Source organism: Emydura macquarii, unplaced genomic scaffold (genome assembly GCF_026122565.2).
Source record: "Emydura macquarii macquarii isolate MOO-44397 ecotype Brisbane River unplaced genomic scaffold, CSIRO-AGI_Emac_v2 contig_3113, whole genome shotgun sequence".
Taxonomy (NCBI): Eukaryota; Metazoa; Chordata; order Testudines; family Chelidae; genus Emydura; species Emydura macquarii.
In genome coordinates, this window is record NW_027133250.1 from 3,279,702 (window position 1) to 3,300,538 (window position 20,837).

Below are 20,837 nucleotides of genomic sequence, written 5' to 3' on the forward strand. Positions count from 1 at the left end.
GTGCGCACACACACCCCCATTTGGAATGCACACCCCGAGTATTTTCACACACCATTTAGGCATATGTAACTGTAAGCATGTCATTGTGTGTACCCAACTTGCAAATCTGTCCCAAACTATCTTCAGTCCCCTCTCATTACTCAATTACTTTAAAGGTAAAAAAAACCAGTGGAACACAGAATAGTTTCTAATCCCTGGAACTAATGTAAAAATGCATACCAAAATTCTGTTTTTGTTACTAACTGTCTATATTACCATTACAGTTATATTTTGCTCCTCATAAAAATACTGAAGAAGCTGACATTTTAGCATTGGAATGAGAGGGTGTCTCAGCCAAAGGAAGGGACATCATCCCAACCCTTGCTTCAGTTTGTTGGTAGATTAACAACAAGTGACTCTCGGAGATCTTCTTCCAGCACATCGGTGAGACTGAAAGATCAATGCCACAGGCAGACATACAGAAGAGCAGGAGGATTTTACAGCTTTTCTTAGGTAAATAAAGTGTTTTATTCTGTGGTTTATTTCCTCCTCATCAGAACCAAAAAGATACCAGAAGAGTGCAGTCTGCTTTCAAGAGGTTCTGCAAACTCCTGCTCTTCCTGGTAGGCCTAATTCTTCACTATCTTGTGCAGTGTCTGAAGCACTGATATGCTGATTAAATAGCATTTACACCCATTTCACACAGGAATAAATAACGACCAAGATGCAAGTCAGAATCAGGCTCTCTGTCTGCCTGCACCTTTACTCTTCATGTCCAAATAAACATAATCAAGCCGATTTCCTATTAAAGCTATTAAAGTGCCAGTCCTAGTATAATATAGCTGCAAAGTAAAAATCAATGAAGATTTTAATACTTATTTTCAGAAATGTTTAAATGTTTTTCCTTTTTGAATTGCCATATTGTGATTCAGGACATTTTTCTATAGTCATTTGAACCCGTACTTAAAATTATCCTGGTTTTCTTTTCCTATTCATTTCCTGTCAATACTTTACATGGTATTCATGCATTTCAGCGCAGTTAGGTGATGTCATTCTGAATTTCTGTAACTTCAGAGGAGAAGTGGGGAATAAAACTCCTTCCCTTATTAGAAATGTTCTTAACTGAAAATTATCTTCCTCAGGTGTTAATGATTCTGTTCATGACTCTTTCTTGGCCAGGACTCCCTTCAGTGTAATACATTGTGCCAAACTGGTTCCCTCCCAACAGCTACTAAATTAAAACTGTGTTTTGGCTTAACATGTGGCTATACTCAATCGACCTCATGGGCTTCGCTTTCAGTGAATCCATAGCAAATTGCTCAGTGTACAGAAAGATTTTTCTAATGTGCTTTAGACTTCTGGAACCAGAAAATCCATCTTGGTTCTTTCCGTTTCTTCTTACATCATTGAGAGTGATGTCAACTGTAAACATTCTGCCAACTGAAATGTAACCGACTGCGTGGTTCCTGACACAAGAGGCAGAAGGAATCCTGTTTGCTTTCAACAGCTGCATTGGCCTGCAGAGCCAACAAGAGTGAAAATGTGTATCAGAAAAGTAACCAGAGATGACTGTTTATGTTTATAAGCTAGAACGACAAGGTAGGTGAGGTAATATCTTTTATAGGACCAACTTCTGTTGGTGAAAGAGACAAGCTTTTGAGCTTCAGTGCTCTTCTTCAGATGTGCAAAAAGTACTCAGAGTATCACAGCTAAATATTTGTAAGCTGTCATTGTACTGATCACAGCATCATACTAATTTCTGCCAAGACACTCAGAGCCACATCCTGCTCATCTTACTCACGTGAGTTATCTCATGCATTTCGATAGAACTAGTCATGTGTGTAAGATGGGCAGGCTTTGGCCCTCACCCATAAGTTCAGTTCATGTGCTGGTTCGGACAGTGTCTCCCTTTGTAGCGCTAAACAAATCGGTTCACTACTGTGCCCTCAGCAACCCAAATGTGAAATTAGGATAATACGGACTTAACTTGCAGTAGGGGTCTGAAGCTTAATTAGTGTTTGGAAAGCACTTTGAAGATGAAAAGTTGCACAGATATTATTATCACATAAAAATCTCTGTCCACACACTGCCAATATTATATTAACTCCACCCTTGCACAGATTTATTCCTGCCCAAAACACAAGTATTGTGTCTGGCCTTCTCTCTTTCAATATGGTTGAAATTCTGTTCGGACCCATATCACCTAATTACAGGTCCACATAATTTCACTTGTTAATCAACAGTATTTAAATTATCTGCTTCTGTCCCATTTCTTACCGAGAAACCAGGGTCCAGTCCCTGCTGCATAATGTCTCACTACTTTCTTCACATAGAGAGTGGAGGCTCAATTGTCCAAGGTGCTGAGCACTCTGACCTCAGTCCAACTAAAGCACATATCATATGCTTAATTTTAAGCATGCGAGTAGTCCCAAAAGGGGCCAGAGTACTCAGCAGTTCGCAGGACTGAGCCCTGAGTGGTTATTTCCTGCTATGTCTTAGCCAATAGAAGGCAGGATGTATTATGATTGGGACTCCGGAGATGTGCGTTCTCTTCCCTGATCTGCTGTAGTGCCACTGTCTGACCTTCTCTCTCTGTGCTTCTGTTTTGTGATCTGTAACATGAGGATATTTCCCTACCTAATAGGTGTCTTCTGAAGTTTAATTCATTAATGTCTGAGAGACACTCTGGTGAGGGCCACAGAACTGTCTATAAGTAAATAAAAAGGGAGACACGTATTTAGAGTAACCCAAAAGGAATGTACTACTTCTAAATGTCCGCGCTTTTACTTTTGGCATGCACACTGGCCCATGGTCCATCAGTGTGTAATGACGGTGGAAGTCAAAGAGATGGACATCCAATACTCCTTTGCAAAGCCGCAATACAAAGCCCTGGGGTGGATTTGAGGCACTCCTTCCACAGAGGGCCCAAACCTGCAGTTGGATTTTTAGTGTGAATTTGGAATGGCCAATAGCTACAGGATCAGGTTCAGACTCTGTACACGTGTGTCTATTTTTCTCTCTCAATTGGAGATCTGAAGTTAGTCATTTAACAGAGTAATTTAGCTAAAACTGAGCCTTTTTGATGGCTATCAAGAGAAACATAAGCTACACGTTATATGCAAACCACAGAGGAAGTATTTTAATATCCAACATGCAGTGTTTCTTCCGATCTAAAATAATGATTTTAGCCAGTCCGTGCTCCCAGAAGCCATGAAGTCTGCAGTGTTCTAAAATGTTAACTTATCAAGAGGTGTGAGGGACCTAACACAGTACACACTATATTTGCTGTAGGTATGTCATTAACACTCTTCTCTAGAAAAGGTGTTTAATGGGCTCTCAAGTTCATTACACTTTAGTTTGGATATCTTTTTGTGTATATATATGTGTGTGTGTGTGAGATTAATTTTTATATCTATAAAACCAACTAACTGGGTTATTTCAAACTGTCTTAAAATGTAGTTATAGTCTGAAAAACGACTTCGTAAAAATGCCATTGTCATGAGATTGTATATTTATTGTTTCTTAAAGACTTCGGATCAAATCTTCTCAGCTACCAAATAAAAATACGTTACCTTTGTTTTCAACTGCCAGCCCTGCAAATTTACTCTAGGGTCTATGATTCACACTGGTTTGTTTCAGGCTCCCACATCACCAACAATAAAGATTCTTCTTAGGAAATGTAGTTAACAATTTTGTTAATGCACAAGTCAGAAATGAATCCAGCTCATTTTCTCTTAATTGTGTGGACTCTGCAGTAAAGTAAGCAGCTATGACGCTGAACACATACTGTCGGAGTTAGAAAGTGCCTTTCACATATCGCTTTTTGGTTGGGTTTTTTTACACAACAGAACTGTAATTTAAAGAAGTTGCATTGAGAGGCCTGAATGGCTAAAGGGATTGGGAATGGGCAGTTGGTTCATTTATCTAGTTTAATCCTTCATAGCCTTTTATTTTATATCATCTCATGCTGGTAGTAAGCAAAAGGAATTTGCACAAGATGCTGCTTCGATAGCCTATGTGATGTGTTTGGTGGTTTTCAGTACAGTTCCTAGTGGAGAGAGGGCCACGTCACAAAAAGCACTATCATAATTGCCACTCACTGATCTTCATAGTTGACAGTTACAGGAAAAAGGATAAGGACTGAATGTTCCTGAACGAGGAACTCTCTGATCCCCTGATATAGGTTTCTCCGGGTCAGAGATGGGACACACTGATGGAAGGGAAAGGGATGAGATAAATACAGGACTTCAATCTCCTGGGTTATCCATCTAGTACCTTTCACCAGCACTTACTACAATAAAATTCTACCAGAGTTTTATGACTATAATGTCATTTGAGTATTATCTTCATGCTAACTGTTCAGGTCTAAATAACTCTCTGTCAGCTAGTCACCGCTCAAACGGCATAACAGCATCACACACAAAGAGCATATAAACATGGGTCTCTGTATAAAAGTGGGAACACAAATCATGGTGCTTTGTAATGGCTCTAAGCAGAAGAACTATTGTAAAAAGAGAACCCGAAACAGGGCTCAGCTGTACAGTTAGTTCTCTAGCCATTTACCCCTGGAGACTGGAGTTTAATTTTCACGTATAGCCCAAGTAGGATATAATTTGGTTTCCTTCTAGTTCCCAGTGGCCCCTTTGTCCATATCACAAAACATACCGTTCAGTATAACCAGCAATCTCTGTACAGGAGAGACGAGGCCTGGAATAGCAAGGAACGTTACAGGTCAAGACTGATTAGAGAGAGCTACCAGTGTGCCTGACTGCGTTATGTCTGGCTTTAGCGAGTGCTATTAATACTTGAATTTCATGAGCATCGCATTCACTCAAAAGATTCATAGTGGAGAGGGAAGAAATTAATGGAATCCTTAGGAATGTCACATAAAATTGCAGGCAAGGATGAGTTAACATTCGCCTATAGCAACTATATGAGTTTTGAAGACAAGGGCAACTCATCCCAGGATAGTACCATATTGTCCAAATCAAGTCTTTGGGGATTCTGGCAGAATAACTGGGCTCATGGGGTATGCTGCACTGTGATAAAACACCCATGGCACTGAGTCTCAGAGCCTGGGTCGGCAGGCTCAGGTTCCTGGGGCTCAGGCTGCAAGACTATAAAATTGCAGTGCATGCGTTCAGGCTCCGACTGCAGCGTGGGCTCTGAGACACCTGTGAGGGGGAAAGGTCTCAGAGCTTGGATCCAGCCCAAGCAAGCTCCACAACCCAAGCCCCACAAGCCCAACTCAGATGAGACAGGTCAGCCACAGCTGTGCTGTGGGTCTTTTATCACAGTGTAGAAATACCCACAGTGGAAGACCCATTTAACATGAGGCTGCACATACGTGAGTGAACGACTCTGCAGCCTCTCGCTGCCGTGTATTTAAACATTCATAGAGGACTGTGTTTTGGCCTGGCCTACTAATTGACTTTCATATACTCAGAACTTCGTTATTTGCCAACCACATTTCTTCATGCCTGCCAAAGGCACAAGCCGTCAGACAGGACTAAATCTGTATTAAATTTAAAAGGAAAATAAAGAAATAAAATAAAAGCAGCACAGACTGCTTTGACCTCCCATAATGGAGGTCCATTGTGGCTGGAAGAAAGGTAGGACCTCAGCAGAGAGGAACCAGCTGCAGCTGCTACCAGCAAGACAAAAGAACAGCAGGGGAAGCCTGTCTGCATGCCTGAGAGGAAGGAATGGGGCATGAAAATCCTGCATCTGGATTGGCTATCACCTTCCAGCCTGAAAGATGACAAGTATTCACCCTTTCATACATGCAGGAGGCAGCCACAAACACAGAAATAGTTGATTATGTTCCAGCAAGGATGCGTATACTGGGCAAAATGTCTGCTCCTTCTTTATTCCTTCCCTGGTTACACATTAGTGCATGCAGTGATTGGGATATTCTGCCTGGGGCATCCACCTGTCGGTCTCCATACGATTGCCATTTAAGAAGCCCAGCGTCCATTTGACATGGCAGATGTCTGCCAATCTAGAAGTGGTTTCTGACTGCATCTTGTTTTTCTGTCTCTTGTGATCTAAGGTCCTTCAGAAACGACAATCAGTGGGCTTACGTTCTGCAAGATATTCCCCGAACCATCTCCTGCCTTTTTGTGTTAAAGAAGTGAACCTTCTATATTTCAAGAAACTGTTTCAAGAACTATGCCTTGTATCCATTGGCTCTCCTGGCCTATGAAGACTGGACCGTGTATTCAAGAATTATCTTAGCCACTCTGACTGCCACTCATAGGGTCTTCCTGCAGTGTTAAAGATTCCACATTTCATCCCATCAACTTTCTTTTCTTTCCTAGGCTTTATAGAATCATCACAGATCCACATTTCTCGATAACCTGCTGCCTCAGATTTGATATTCAGATGCAATCCTCCTGAGTGTATTGTGTAGCTTGTAGTACAGCCAATGATATTGTCTTCTATTGACATTTGTATCTGGGACGCTGATGCAGATGGGTCAGCAATCTCACCATTCCTTGCTGCCCAGTACTCTAATCACTAGCCCTGCTGTTGTTCTTTGACACAAGGAGCTTGCGGTTTTGTGGAGAGGTCTTTTGCAAAGGTACATTCTCACGGGATGATGGATCCTGCCAGCTGCCCACGTTCCCAAAAATATTTAAATGATTCCACATATCAACAAAAGAGGAAGAATAAGTCCTATACCCCTTGAACAATTGCCCCACCTTCTGCATGTTGCTTATGAGATAACCAGTTGGTGAAAATAAGGCTGACCATGACAGAGAAATCCAAGAAGTGTAAGAATCTGCACAACATAATAAAAACAATCTACACAAATCCATCACAATAAACCAGTGTGTACAGAGATTGCCATTGCATTCACTGAAAAAGCTCACCGGGAACTTGATTATAAAATACAAAATGATTAATCTCAAATGGTTAACAAAGATATGCCAGACATCTCATAAGAACTGCCATAGTCGGGCAGACCAATAGCCCATCTAGTCATGTATCCTGCCTCTGACAGTGGTCCATACCAGAGCTTCAGGAGGAGTGTACAAAAAAGGGCAAATCGGAGAGATTCACCCGTCTTCACCTCCCGGCTTCTGGCAGTCAGAGGTTTAGGGTCACCCCAAGTGTGTGGTTACATCGCTGACCATCTTGCCTAATAGCCATTGAGGGACATATCCTCCACGAATGTATCTAACTCTTTTTTGAACCCAGTTATACTTTTGGCCATCACAGCATCCCATGGCAATGAGTTCCACAGTTTAACGGTGCATTGTGTGAAATGATATTTTCTTTTCTTTGTATTAAACCTGCTGCCTATTAATTTCATCCATATTAATTTCTAAATCATCATCCTTGTAAAATGCAGTGCTTTAAAAAGAGTCTGATTAATTAATTTCAGGGATAATTTCTGGGAATGTCTTCACCTTGTTTCCCCATGTCTTTATAATTTTTGTTAGTAGTGCTGTATTATGCCAGATGACCGCAGTCCAGCCTTTGGGCAGACAAGTTTAACAGCACTGGCAGCACATGTGGCTCACCTCATAGACTTTAAGGTCAGAAGGGACCATTATGATCATCTGCACCTGTACAACGCAGGCCACAGATCATTTGACCTCCTGCACAACACAGGCCACAGAACCTCACCCACTCACTCCTGTAATAGACCCCGAACCTCTGACTGAGTTACTGAAGTCCTCAAATCACGGTTTAAAGACTTCAAGATACAGAGAATCCACCAGCAAGTGACCTGTGCCCCATGCTGCAGAGAAAAGTGAAAAGCCCCCAGGGCTTCTGCCCATCTCTTTGAGCCCTTCTCTGCACCTGTTCCAGTTTGAATTCATCTGTCTTAAACATGGGAGACCAGAACTGCACACAGTATCCCAGATGAGATCTCACCAGCGCCTTGTATAACAGTACTAACACCTCCCTATCTCTACTGGAAATACCTTGCCTGATGCATCCTAGGACCGCTTTAGCTTTTTTCATGGCCACATCACATTGGTGGCTCATAGTCAACCTATAAACAACCAATATGCCCAGGCCCTTCTCCTCCTCTGTCACGTCCAACTGATGCGTACCCAGTTTATAGCAAAATTTTATTATTAGTCCCTAAATGCATGACCATGCAATTTCCACTATTAAATTTCATCCTATTTCTATTTCTCCAGTTTACAAGGTCATCCAGATCTTCTTGTATGATATCCCAGTCCTTCTCTGTATTGGCAATACCTCCCAACCTTGTGTCATCCACAAACTTCATTAGCACACTCCCACTTTTTGTGCCAAATTCAGTAATAAAAAGATTAAATAAGACTGGCCCCAAGACTGATCCCTGAGTAACTCCACTAGTAACCTCCCTCCAGCCTGACAGTTCACCTTTCATTGTTGTAGTCTCCCCTTTAACCAGTTCCTTATCCACCTTTCAATTTTCATATTAATCCCCATTTTTTCCAATTTAACTAATAATTCACCGTATAATTACCCGGATCACTTTTTTCCCCTTTATTAAAAATAGGAACTATGTTAGCAATTCTCCAGTCATACAGTACAACCCCTGAGTTTAAAGATTCATTAAAAATCCTTGCTAATGGGCTTGCAATTTCATGTGCCAGTTCCTTTAATATTCTTGGATGGAGATTATTCGGGCCCCCTAATTTAGTCCCATTAAACTGTTCAAGTTTGGCTTCTACCTCGGATGTGTTAATTTCTATCTCCATATCCTTCTTCCCATTAGCCACCCTGCCATTATCCCTAACTTCTTCATTAGCCTCAATAAAAACTGAGGCAAAGTATTTGTTTAGAAATTGGGCCATGCCTAGATTATCCGTAACCTCCACCCCATCCTCAGTGCTTAGTGGTCCCACTTCTTCTTTCTTTGTTTTCATCCTATTTACATGGCTGTAGAACCTTTTACTGTTGGTTTTAATTCCCATTGCAAGGTCCAACACTACTTGGCTTTTGGCATTTCTTACTTTATCTCTACATGTTCTGACCTCCAAGAGGTAGCTTTCCTTGCTGATCCCTCACACCTTCCTCTCCTTACAGGCTTTCTGCTTTCTCTTAGTCACCTGTCTGAGATGCTTGCTCATCCAGCTTGGTCTACAACTCTTGCCTATGATTTTTTTCCCTTTCCTTGGGATGCAGGCTTCAGATAGTTTCTGCAACTTTGACTTGAAGTAATTCCAAGCCTCCTCTGCCTTTAGATCCATGAGTTCTTCAGTCCAGTCCACTTCCCCAACTAATTCCCTTGATTTTTTAAAGTTAGCCCTTTTGAAATCAAAGACTCTAGTCAAAGATCTATTTTTGTTTATCCTTCCGTTTACTGTGAACTGAATTAGCTCATGTTCGCTCAAAGGTTGTCCCTTACAACCAGTTCTTCTATGAGGTCCTCACTACTCACCAATACCAAATCTAAAATGGCATCCCCTCTTGTTGGTTCAGCACCTATTTGGTGAAGGAATCCATTAGCTCTCACATCCAGGAAAATCTGGGCCCTATAATTATTACTAGCATTTGTCTTCCAGTCTATACCTGGGAAGTTAAAGTCTCCCAGAATTACACAGTTCCCAGTAGTGTTTACTTCATTCAAAACATTAAGGAGGTCTCTATCCATAACAAAATCGGATCCCAGTGGTCTATAGCACACCGCAAGCACTATCCCAAGGGAATTTCTAGTAGCTTTTGTCCCCAATGTGATTTTCACCCAAACAGACTCTGTCTTATCCATTCCATCACTTGTAATTTCTTTACCGTCTACCTCATCATTGATATACAATGCTGCTCCACCACCTTTGCCTTGATTTCTGTCTTTCCCAAATAGCACAGACCCTTCAACGTCTGTACTCCAGTCATGCTCACTTCTGGCAATGGTCTTGGTTGTAATTGGACAAATGGAATAAGAGGATGTCCCAGTTACCCAGCTCACTTCACATCTGACTCCTCTTGGTCTCATGGAGTGCACCCTGCTAGGCCTCTCTCAGGTTTCTCCCACCTCATCTGGGCTGCGGTCCCCTGTGTATCAACTGTGATTACTTCAGCAAGCCTGACCTGGGCTCGCTACCTGCAGTTCTGTTTCCTCTGGAGCTATGACCAGTGCCATCTATTGACCAGACACCCTTCTTTAGGTCAAGTATTGTTAATGTTGAACCCAAATATTTAAGAGAAAAAGATCTTAAAACAATAACCAGTCTACATGCATGACGGTCTTTCCTTGGGTAAGCCTACACAGAGATAAAAAACCAACGTCTGGCCCAGGTCAGCTGACTCAGGCTCGTGTCGCTCGGCCTGCAGGGCGGAAAAATTGCTATGTAGACACTGCTTATCTAGAGCTCTTGAATTGCCTTCCTGTGTGTTTTCCCAAAATAGATCAACACATTCATACAGAAAGCCCAATATAGCTAGACAGTGACTATCACTGTGACTATACTGTGAAATGCTCAGGGAAACTAGAGGTCACAAAAATAAAAAACTCAGTAATAATGGAAGATTTCAACTATCCCCATATTGACTGGGTACATGTCACCTCAGGACGAGATGCAGAGATAAAGTTTCTTAACACCTTAAATGACTTCTTGGAGCAGCTAGTCCTGGAACGCACAAGAGGAGAGGCAATTCTTGATTTAGTCTTCAGTGGAGCACAGGATCAGGTCCAAGAGGTGAATAGAGCTGAACTGCATGGTAATAATAACCATAACATAATGAAATTTAACATCCCTGGGGGGGACACCAAAGCAGCCCACCACAGTAGTATTTAATTTCAGAAAGGGGAACTACACAAAAATGAGGAAGTTAGTTAAACAGAAATTAAAAGGTACAGTGCCAAAAGTGAAATCCCTGCAAGCTGCATGGAAATTTTTTAAAGACACTATAATAGAGGCTCAATCCAAAAGTATACACCAAATTAAAAGAAACATAGTAAGAGGACCAAAAAAGGAAGGGGACCAAAGTAAGGGGAGTAAGAGGACCAAAAAAGTGCCACCGTGGCTAAACAACAAAGTAAAAGAAGCAGTTAGAGGCAAAAAGGCATCATTTAAAAAATGGAAGTTAAATCCTATTGAGGAAAATAGAAAGAAGCATAAACCCTGGAAAATGAAAGTTAAAAAGGAAGTGTCATTTACTCCTTCTCATAACACAAAAACTAGGGGTCACCAAATTAAATTAATAGGCAGCAGCTTTAAAATGAACAAAAGGAAGTATTTCTTCCCACAATACACAATCAACCTGTGGAACTCCTTGCCAGAGGATATTGTAAAGGCCAAGACTATAATGGGGTTCAAAAAAGAACTAGGTAAGTTCATGGAAGACAGGTCCATCAATGGCTATTAGCCAGGATAGGCAGGTATTGCTGTTTGCTAGAGGCTGGGAATGGGCGACGGGATGGATCACTTACCTGTTCTATTCATTTCCTCTGAAGAACCTGCCATTGGCCACTGTCAGAAGACAGGATATTGGGCTAGATGGATCACTGGTCTGAACCAGTATGGCTGTTCTTATGTTATGTTCTTATCACATTGATTAATCACATACAGTGTACAGCAGCGGTTCTCAACCTTTTTTTACAGAGTACCACTCGGGTCAGGTACAGTCGGGTCAAGTACCACTTCACCTGACTGTACCTGACCCGAGTAAGACTCGGTAAAATAGCGGGGTTGCATGGAGGGATCGATGCCCTCCGCCGAAACCCTGCCGCCGTTTCCCAGTTTTCGGCGGCGGCGCGGTATCCCGACGGCAGCAAATTGGTTTCGCAGCGGGGGGGGGAGGGTTAATGCGGCGGCTGGGGAAAAAAATTCGGCGGCGGAAGTGGGGGAGGAAACGGCAGAGGAGGGGTTTATCAGCGGCGGCAGGGGGGGGAAACGGCGACAGCAGCGTTTTTCGCCAGTGGCAAGGGCGGGGGGATTCGGCGGTAGCAGGGTTTTTCCTCGGTGAGAGGGGGATTCAGCGGCAAAATCGGTGGCGAGTTTTCCCTCGCGTACCACCGAGCCGGCTTCCGCATACCACTGGTGGTACGCGTACCACCGGTTGAGAACCCCTGGTGTACAGTGTTCATAAAATTATTACAGATCAGTATTCCTAGATTATTACATAGCAGCTTCATAGCCACCACAGAGGCCTCAGGTGACTATGATTCTACTGATGGGCTCATACCATCTCACACAAATGCCAGACCATTTAGTTGAACTCTGCCAGTAAACTACAGATGACTTTTGGGTGATTGATAGAAAGGTCAAATTTCAGGTTTTGGAATTCCTCTCCGCTCAGAAACTCAGTGAATAAGTGCAAAAACCACAAGACTCAGCTCAATGGGAACGTGTAAATTAATTGGGTCAATGAGTGCCTTGTTACAACCATATATTATTAGATTTATTTATCCAGTACTGGGCTGGGGTGATTCTTGTGCTTTGTTAGCATAATTTTGTTAGCATTTTGCAGCACACTGCACCAAATATTCAGGCACGAGCACCTCCTACACCCTTTATTTCTGCAACAAACTGGCAGGGTGGATTGATTTAAATCACCAATTTTAATCATGATTTAAATCAGCAGGAAACCTTGATTTAAATAATTGATTTTAATTTTGTTTTGCATTTGTACTTTTTAGTTATTTTTATAAAGTATGATTCATTGTCATTGGTTGGTAACCATTAGATCATGTTGATTTGAAACCAAATCTAGCATTTACACTAAATTTGGTGCTTCTTTTTGTTAATCAGGAGGATGCACTATATCTACATAGAAATTTATTTAAGCAGTTATATAACTTTCAACATACAATTATTCAGATTCTTAATTTTTACTTTTTATGTTAAAAATGGTAAATGCCATTTCTTCTTTACCAGATGTATACATATATATATATTTTTTTTACTCAGGATTTACATCAAACTGGCTTTGCATGGAAATTGGAATTCATTTAAAAGTGTACAGAAAGTGTAGTTTAAAATTGTTTTTCATTAGTTAAATAAAACTACCTTAAATGTGCGGGCTACATAAGGAAGAAGAAACGTCTATCAAAGCACGTTTTGCATTTAAAATGAACTGATTTAGTGAACAAAGAAAGTATTAATTGCAGTTAGGGAATAGATGTTTCTGGTCACCGTGGAGATTTTCAAAGGTATTTGGGTATCTAATGGACGTTTCAAAAGTGCCGAAGCAGGTTAGGTGCCTAACTCCCATTGAAAACCATGGAAGTTGAAATCAATGGGAGTTAGGCACACAACCAACTTAACTGCTTCTGAAAATACCACTTGATACATCTTTACGTGTCTAACTACCTTTAGAAACTGTCCCCACGGATTAGTAGATCTCCTCTCCCACCTGGTTTTTATTCACAGATTAGAAAAGGAAAACAAACTTTCCTGCCTTTTCTCCCCCAAATCTGCTTCTCAACTTTGAATGAACTAGTCCAAATCAAGAAAATATTCTCCCTGCACGTCTTCATAGATTCACAGATTCCAGTCCCAGAAGGTACCATTGCAATCGACTAGTCTGACCTCCTGAATAAACATAGGTCATAGAATTTCCCCAAAATAATTCCTAAAGTAGATCTTTTAGAAAAACATCCAATCTTCATTTAAAAATTGCCAGTGATGGAGACTCCACCATAATCCCAAGTAAATTGTTTCAATGGTTAATTCCTCTCACTGTTAAAAAATGTATGTCTTACTTCCAGTTTGAATTTGTCTAGCTTCAACTTCCAGCCATTGGATTGTTTTAAACCTTCCTCTGCTAGATTGAAGAGCCCACTATCAAATATTCGTTCCCCATGTAGGTATCTATAGTCTGTAATCAAGTTACCCTTTAACTTTCTGTTGGTTAAAATAAATAGATTAAGCTCCTTGAGTCTATCACTATAAGGCAGGTTTTCTAATCCTTTAATCATTCGCGTGGCTCTTCTCTGAACCCTCTCCAATTTATCAACATCCTTCTTGAATTGTGGACACCAGAACTGGACACTGTACTGCTAGATGTTGCAGGAGCCATGAAACTGACAAGAAAACTGGCAGCTAGAGTCAAGCTGTCTCCCCTGGAGAGATGGGTGTCTGGACCCCATTCCCAGCTGGGATCCATGGTGAGAAGCCTGGGAGCTGGGTAGCTTTGTCAATTTCATAGTAGGGGGGCAGCTGGACCCTGCTCCCCAAGGGAAGAGGCCCCAGACAACTTCCCCCCACTCCTGGTGAGGAACGGGGAAGTGAGAAGTCCTGGACACCTTCCCCCCCTGCTCCCAGTGGGGAATGGGAAGTGGACGGCAGGGCAGGCCACTGGGAGCCCAGGAGCCTGTGGGGTAGCCAGACTCCTGGCAGGAAAATCCCCACACTGCCCTTCTTAGATTGATGGAAGTGTTCCTGGTGAGAACGCGCACCACTGACCCAAGGAGGGTAGTGTGGACATGCACCACCACAGTAATTACTGCGGTGGCTGTCAGTCGACCTAATATAGGTTGACTTACCTTTCTAAAGTGGACATACCCTCTACTGTGGCCTGCCTCAGTTTCCCCACCTCCGAGCCCAGACAAAACTCAAAAGTCCCCAAATAAAGGTCTCTAGATTCCAGCAGGAGCTCCCATTGCTGTGAGACGTCAGGCTTTGCTACTGCCTAGAGTTTTGTCGTCTTTCCACTGTTCAGTCAGAGTTTCTCCCAGGCTTCCCTGCCTGGAGAACTTTTACTTAATTCAGGCTCCTTTGGAACTCCCCAGCTCTGGAACTTCCTTTCTCCAGGAGAGCTCCTCTCACCTGACAATGAGCTCTCCTAAGGCTTTTTTTTTAGGCCCAGATGCATCTTACTTAATTAACTGCCTCCCATCTACTTAAGCAGTATTCAACTGCCTAACTATTCAGCTACCTTAACCACGAAAGCATCCTTTTCCTCCCTGTAATCCCTGCTGTACTTACTACACGCCTTCCAACTTCCGCAACAAACAAACAGGGGTCCTACAGACAACAGCCTCTTTTACTACCCCACCCTGATTCGTCGTCACGTGCAAACTGAGGCTGGTGGCTTCCCCCCAAGACTTAAAGACAAGAAGATAAATTTTAAAACAAAACCAAAAACACCCAATACTTTTAAAAAAAATCTTGTGATCTCATTTAATGCTATCATTCTCATGATTTTGGGAGGGTTTGACTCATGCTATTCAAATGGTTGGGGTTATGTTGCCAACACTCACGGTATTTTTGCAAGTCTCAGAATTTTGGAGTTTTACTTGCCTCTCTCTCAAAGCTCCTGGCAGTTCAGAACTTTAGCCTGAGCTGAAACTGATGCTGCAGTTCTGGTTTCAGTCACGAGAGCAGGGGTTCACAATCTTTTTTTGTTGGGCCCCCCTTTGAAAATATTTCAGGCTGTGATGACCTCCCGCCCCAAAGTGATAGCAAATTACTGTACGTACTCATAGGAGCACTAAATTAAGCATGTAATCATTATCCCTGCAGTCAAAGGTCCTGAAGCCTTTATAAAAGTGTAAGTAGGCTTACCATATTTAAAGTTCCCAAATACAAGACACTGCTGGGAGGAAGAGGAAACTGGCGAGGGTGGGGAGATACAGCAATACCATACCATGCCACCCTTACTTTCGCACTGCCAGCTCTGAAGGCAGTGCAACTGCCAACAGCAGCACGGAAGTAAAGGTGGCAATGCCATACCATCTCCCGATCCCCCTGCAATAGCCTTGAGACCCCCTTTTGGGTCAGTACCCCCAGTTTGAGAAATGCTGCATTAGGGAACACAAGCACTGGATGGAAGTTCAGGCTGCCTCCACTGCAGCACTTGCTGCCTGCCCCCGTTTGCTTTCCAGTTCCATGCTACCTGTGCAGAGAGGGGAAGCAGCTGCCCGTAGGGCAGATGGAGCCAGCAGCAGAGATAGCTCCTGTGCATCTCTTTCAAGCACCATATAGACCCATATAATGCTGCACTGGGGAGAAGCAAAAGTAAGCAACAGGGAGAGGGGGGAACAAGGGATCACAAGACCTCCAGTCATAAGAACATAAGAAAGGCCATACTGGGTCAGACCAATGGTGCATGTAGCCCAGTATCCTGTCTTCTGACAGTGGCCAATGCCAGGTGCTCCAGAAGGAATGAACAAAACACGTCATCATCAAGTGATCCATCCCGTCATCCACTCCCAGCTTCTGTCAAAAACAGAGGATGGTGTTGCATTCCTGCTCATCCTGGCTAATAGCCACGGATGGACCTATCCTCCATCAATTTATCTAGTTCTTTTTTGAACCCTCTTGAAGTTTTGGCCTTCACAACGTCCCCTGGCAAACAGTTCTACAGATCAACTATGCATTGTGTGAAGTACTTCCTTTTGTTTGCTTTAAATCTGCTACCTATTAATTTCATTGGGTTACCCCCGTTCTTGTGTTACGTGAAGGAGTAAATAACATTTCCTTTTCACTTTCTCCACACCAATCAAGATTTTATAGACTTCTATCATATCCCCCCTTAGTGGTCTCTTTTCCAAGCTAAAAAATCCCAGTCTTTTTAATCTCTCCTCATACAGAAGCTGTTCCATACCCCTAATCATTTTTGTTGCCCTTTTCTGAACCTTTTCCAATTCCAATAAATCTTTTTTGAGATGGGATGACCAGATCTGCATGTAGTATTCAAGATGTGGACGTACCATGGATTTATATAGAGGCATTAAGATATTTTCTGTCTTGTTTTCTATCCCTCTCATAATGATTACTAACACTGTTAGCTCTTTTGACTGCTGCTGTACATTGAGTGGATGTTCTCAGAGAATTATCCACAATGACTCCAAAATCTTTTTCTTGTGTGGGCACGGCTAATTTAGACCCCATCATTGTGTATGTATAGTTGGGATTATGTTTTTCAATATGCATGATTTTGTATTTATCAATATTGAATTTCATCTTCCGTTAAGTTGCCAGTCACCCAGTTTTCTGAGATTCCTCTGTAACTCTTCACAGTCTGCTCTGGATTTAACTATTTTGAATAATTTTATATCATCTGCAAATTTTACTTCCTCACTGTTTACCTATTTTTCCAGAGCATTTATGAATATGTTGAATAGCACTGGTCCCAGTACAGACCTCTGAAGGACACCACTATTTACCTCTCCACTCTGAAAACTGACCATTTGTTCCTGCCCTTTGTTTCCTATCTTTTAAGCAGTTAATGATCCATGAGAGGACCTTCCCCCTTATCCCATGACAGCTTACTTTGCTTAAGAATCTTTGGTACTGAAGTTAGGTTTACCAGCCTGTAACTGCCAGGATCCCCCTGGAGCCTTTTTTTTTAAAACTCGCATCACATTAGCTATCCTCCAGTCATGTGGTACAGATGTTGATTTAAATGATACATTACATACCACAGTTAGTAGTTCTGCAATTTCATATTTGAGTTCCTTCAGAACTCTTGGGTGAATACTATCGGGGCTTGGTGACATATTACAGTTCAATTTATCAATTTGGTCCAAAGCCTCCTCAAATGACACCTCAATCTGGGACAGTTCCACGGATTTGTCACCTAAAAAGAATGGCTCAGATGTAGGAATCTCCCCCACATCCTCTGCAGTGAAGACCGATGCAAAGAATTCATTTAGTTTCTCCGCAATGGCCTTATCTTTCTTGAGTGCTCCTTTAGCATCGCAATCTTCCAGTGGCCCCACTTGCTGTTTGGCAGGCTTCCTGCTTATGAAGTACTTACATTTTTTTTTTACTTTTTGAGTCTTTGACTAGTTGCTCTTCAAATTCTTTTTTGGCCCGCCTAGTTGTGCTTTTATACTTGACTTGCCAGAGTTTTTGCTCCTTTCTATTTTCCTCAATAGGATTTAACTTCCAATTTTTAAAAGATGCCTTTTTCCGCCTCCTTGACTTTTCGCTTTTACTTTTCCCGCTCTTTTACTTGTAAAAGAAATCCAACTGCAGCAGAACCTCAAAGATACGAACACCAGAATTATGAACTGATCGGTCAACCAAACACCTATGAAAGTGGAAGTACAGTAAGCAATCAGGCAGCAGCAGAGGGGCGGGGGGAAAAAAAAGAAAGAAAGCAAATACTGTGCAGAGCAGAAACAGTCTGGGGCCTGCGCCATTCCTGTAAGCCATGGGTGCTGTTTCACCCCCTCCCACCTCACCCCACTTGGAGGGGGAAGTTGTTTTCACACACATCCCAGCTCCCCTCCCAGCCCAGGAAAGAAAGCTGCCCCAGGCCAGCAGCTCATGCTGCAAGGAACTGAAGGTTGCAGCCAAAGCCTGGCCTGGAGCTGGAGTGGGAGTCACTGCATTCTGGAGTATTGCCAAGGGTTCGGGGCAGGCCCCCTAGTTCAGCCCAAAGGCATGAAACAGGAATAGGGCAGGGAGCTGCTTGCAAACCAGGCAGTGCTGCCAGGTGCCACCTTGGCAGCAATCTCTGCCAGCCTCAGCTGGAAGACACTGACTGCAGCGTAATGTACCATCATGTTTTGTTCAGAGTTACGAACAACCTCCGTTCCTGAGGTGTCCGCGTCTTTCTCCACTGCAGCCAGGATTTATAGATTCCAAGGCCAGAAGGGACCAGTGTGATCATCTTATCTGACCTGCACAGCACAGTCCGAGAACTTCCCCCAAAGAATTCCCAGAGCAGGTCTTTTAGCAAAACATCCTATCTCGATTTAAAAATGGTCAGTGATGGAGAATCCACCACGACCCTCGGTAAATTGTTCCAATCGTGAATTACTCACATTGTTAAACATGTTCGCCTTATTTCCATCTGAATTTGTCTAGCTTCAACTTTCAGCCACTAGATCACGTTATACCTTTCTGCACGAGATCAAAGAGCCCACTATCAAATATTTGTTCCCTATGTAGGTGCCTATAAACTGTGATCAGGTCATCCCTTAACCTTCTCTTTGTTAAGCAAATTCCACTGAGCTCCTTGAGTCTATCACTGTAAACCAGGTTTTCTAAAACTTTAATAATTCTCATGGCTCTTCTCTGAACCCTCTCAAATTTAGCAGCATGCTTCTTGAATTGTGGACACCAGAACTGGACACAGCATTCCAGCAGCAGTCACTCCCATCCCACATACAGAGGTAAAATACCCTCCCTACTACTCAAGATTCCTCTGTTCATGCATCCAAGAATCACATTAGCCCTTCTGGCACTGTGTTGCACTGTGAGTGCATGTTCAGGTGATCATCCACCACAACCCCTAAATCTTTTTCAGAGGCACTGCATCTTAGGATAGAGTCCCCCATCCTGTAAGCATTGCCTACATTCTATGTTCCTAGATGTACATATTTACATGTCGTCATTTTAAAACACATATGGTTTGTTTGTGCCAAGCTAACCAAATGGTCCAGTTTGTTTTGCATTAATGATCCGTCTTCTTCATTATTTCCTCCCCCCTTCCCCCCCCATTGATAAAAATGTTAGAGTAGGGCCGGGAACAGAACCCTGTGAGATTTCACTAGAAACACACCCACTCCCCATTTAAAAATTCATTTGGAGACCTAACAGCCAGTTTTTATCCATTTAGTGGGTGTCATGTTAATTTTACATCGTTCTAGCTTTTTAAAACAAAACTTTGTGTGGTACCAACACGATTACCTTTGCCAACCAAACTTGTAACGTTGCTTTGAAACCAAAGTTGTGCTGTGCCCATATACTAACAAGAAGTGCCTTCAAATGCATAAAATAAAGTAAATACTGATTGTCAACCTCTCCGGCTTTTAGCATTTACTAAACAGATACACCGGGTAGTTCAATTTAGTGGCTACACAGAGTGTAACAACTTAAAGCAACTTGAAATTTACCCACAGTGGGTTAACCATCAAAATACAATTTATGTTAATGGGCTATTCTAATCAGGGCATTTTCTAAACAAGATTTGACTATTTAGCCACTCGCTTTCTTATCAAATCTGTTTATTAATGCTGCTGGACTGCAGCTCTAACAGCAGGGGAACTATTCTCTTAATTCAAACAAATATTTTAACAGAAATAAATCATTCGCAATTTCCTTAAATTAATATATTTCTTGCTTCTTTAGTGCAGTTCAGATTTCCCCCACCAAAGCCCTCCTTTAAGCAATATGGTTTTTCTTCTTAGCGAGCGTTTTAGTTTGTAACAAAGCTATTTACTGAAGACATACAAACCTAGCACTCAACCTTGCCAAATGACCAATCAGGAACTAGACAAAAGAGACACAAGGACTAGCTTAGAGCATGGCACCAAACAAGTCCTCCTACCATCTAACTGACGAGCTATGATTTTTTGCAGTGTTGTAGCTGGGTTGGTCCCAGGATGTGAGAGAGACAAGGTGGATGAGATAGTATCTTTTATTAGACCAACTTCTGTTAGTGAGAGAGACAAGCTTTTGAGCTCACCAAACCACCAAAAAAACCCAACCTCTGTTTACGAAAATACTGCATACACGCAACCAGAGTGGCAAATTGTTCCTGTTTAGGGTTTTACTTTTTCTTTCCCCTTTTTTGGTTTAGAAAACGTTTCTATAAAATTTTGGCATAGGGGAGCACAAGAAAAGACTGCCCCATTTTTGGTGAATCTCAAATATGCTTCAAATTTTGTTCATGTTACTCATCTAAGATGCTTGATGCTGTTTCATTCTCTCTATTCCCTCCTCCTTGGTCCCCAAACTACACTAGGATTTGGGGAACGTAGTAACCTTCATTGCTGTCAACTTTCATGATTTAATCATGAGTCTCATGATATTTGCTTGTGCTTCTTAAAACCCCAGTTCCTGGATGTGTGATGACATGAGAATCTCAGATTTAATTATTAAGTTGGTCAAAAAAGGTTAGAAAACATGACCCTTATAGGCTTGCCAACTAGACAGCAAATAAAAAGAACCTTACTTACATTATTTTTCAGGGTCTCAGGATTTTTAACCCAATCTCACGATATGTGG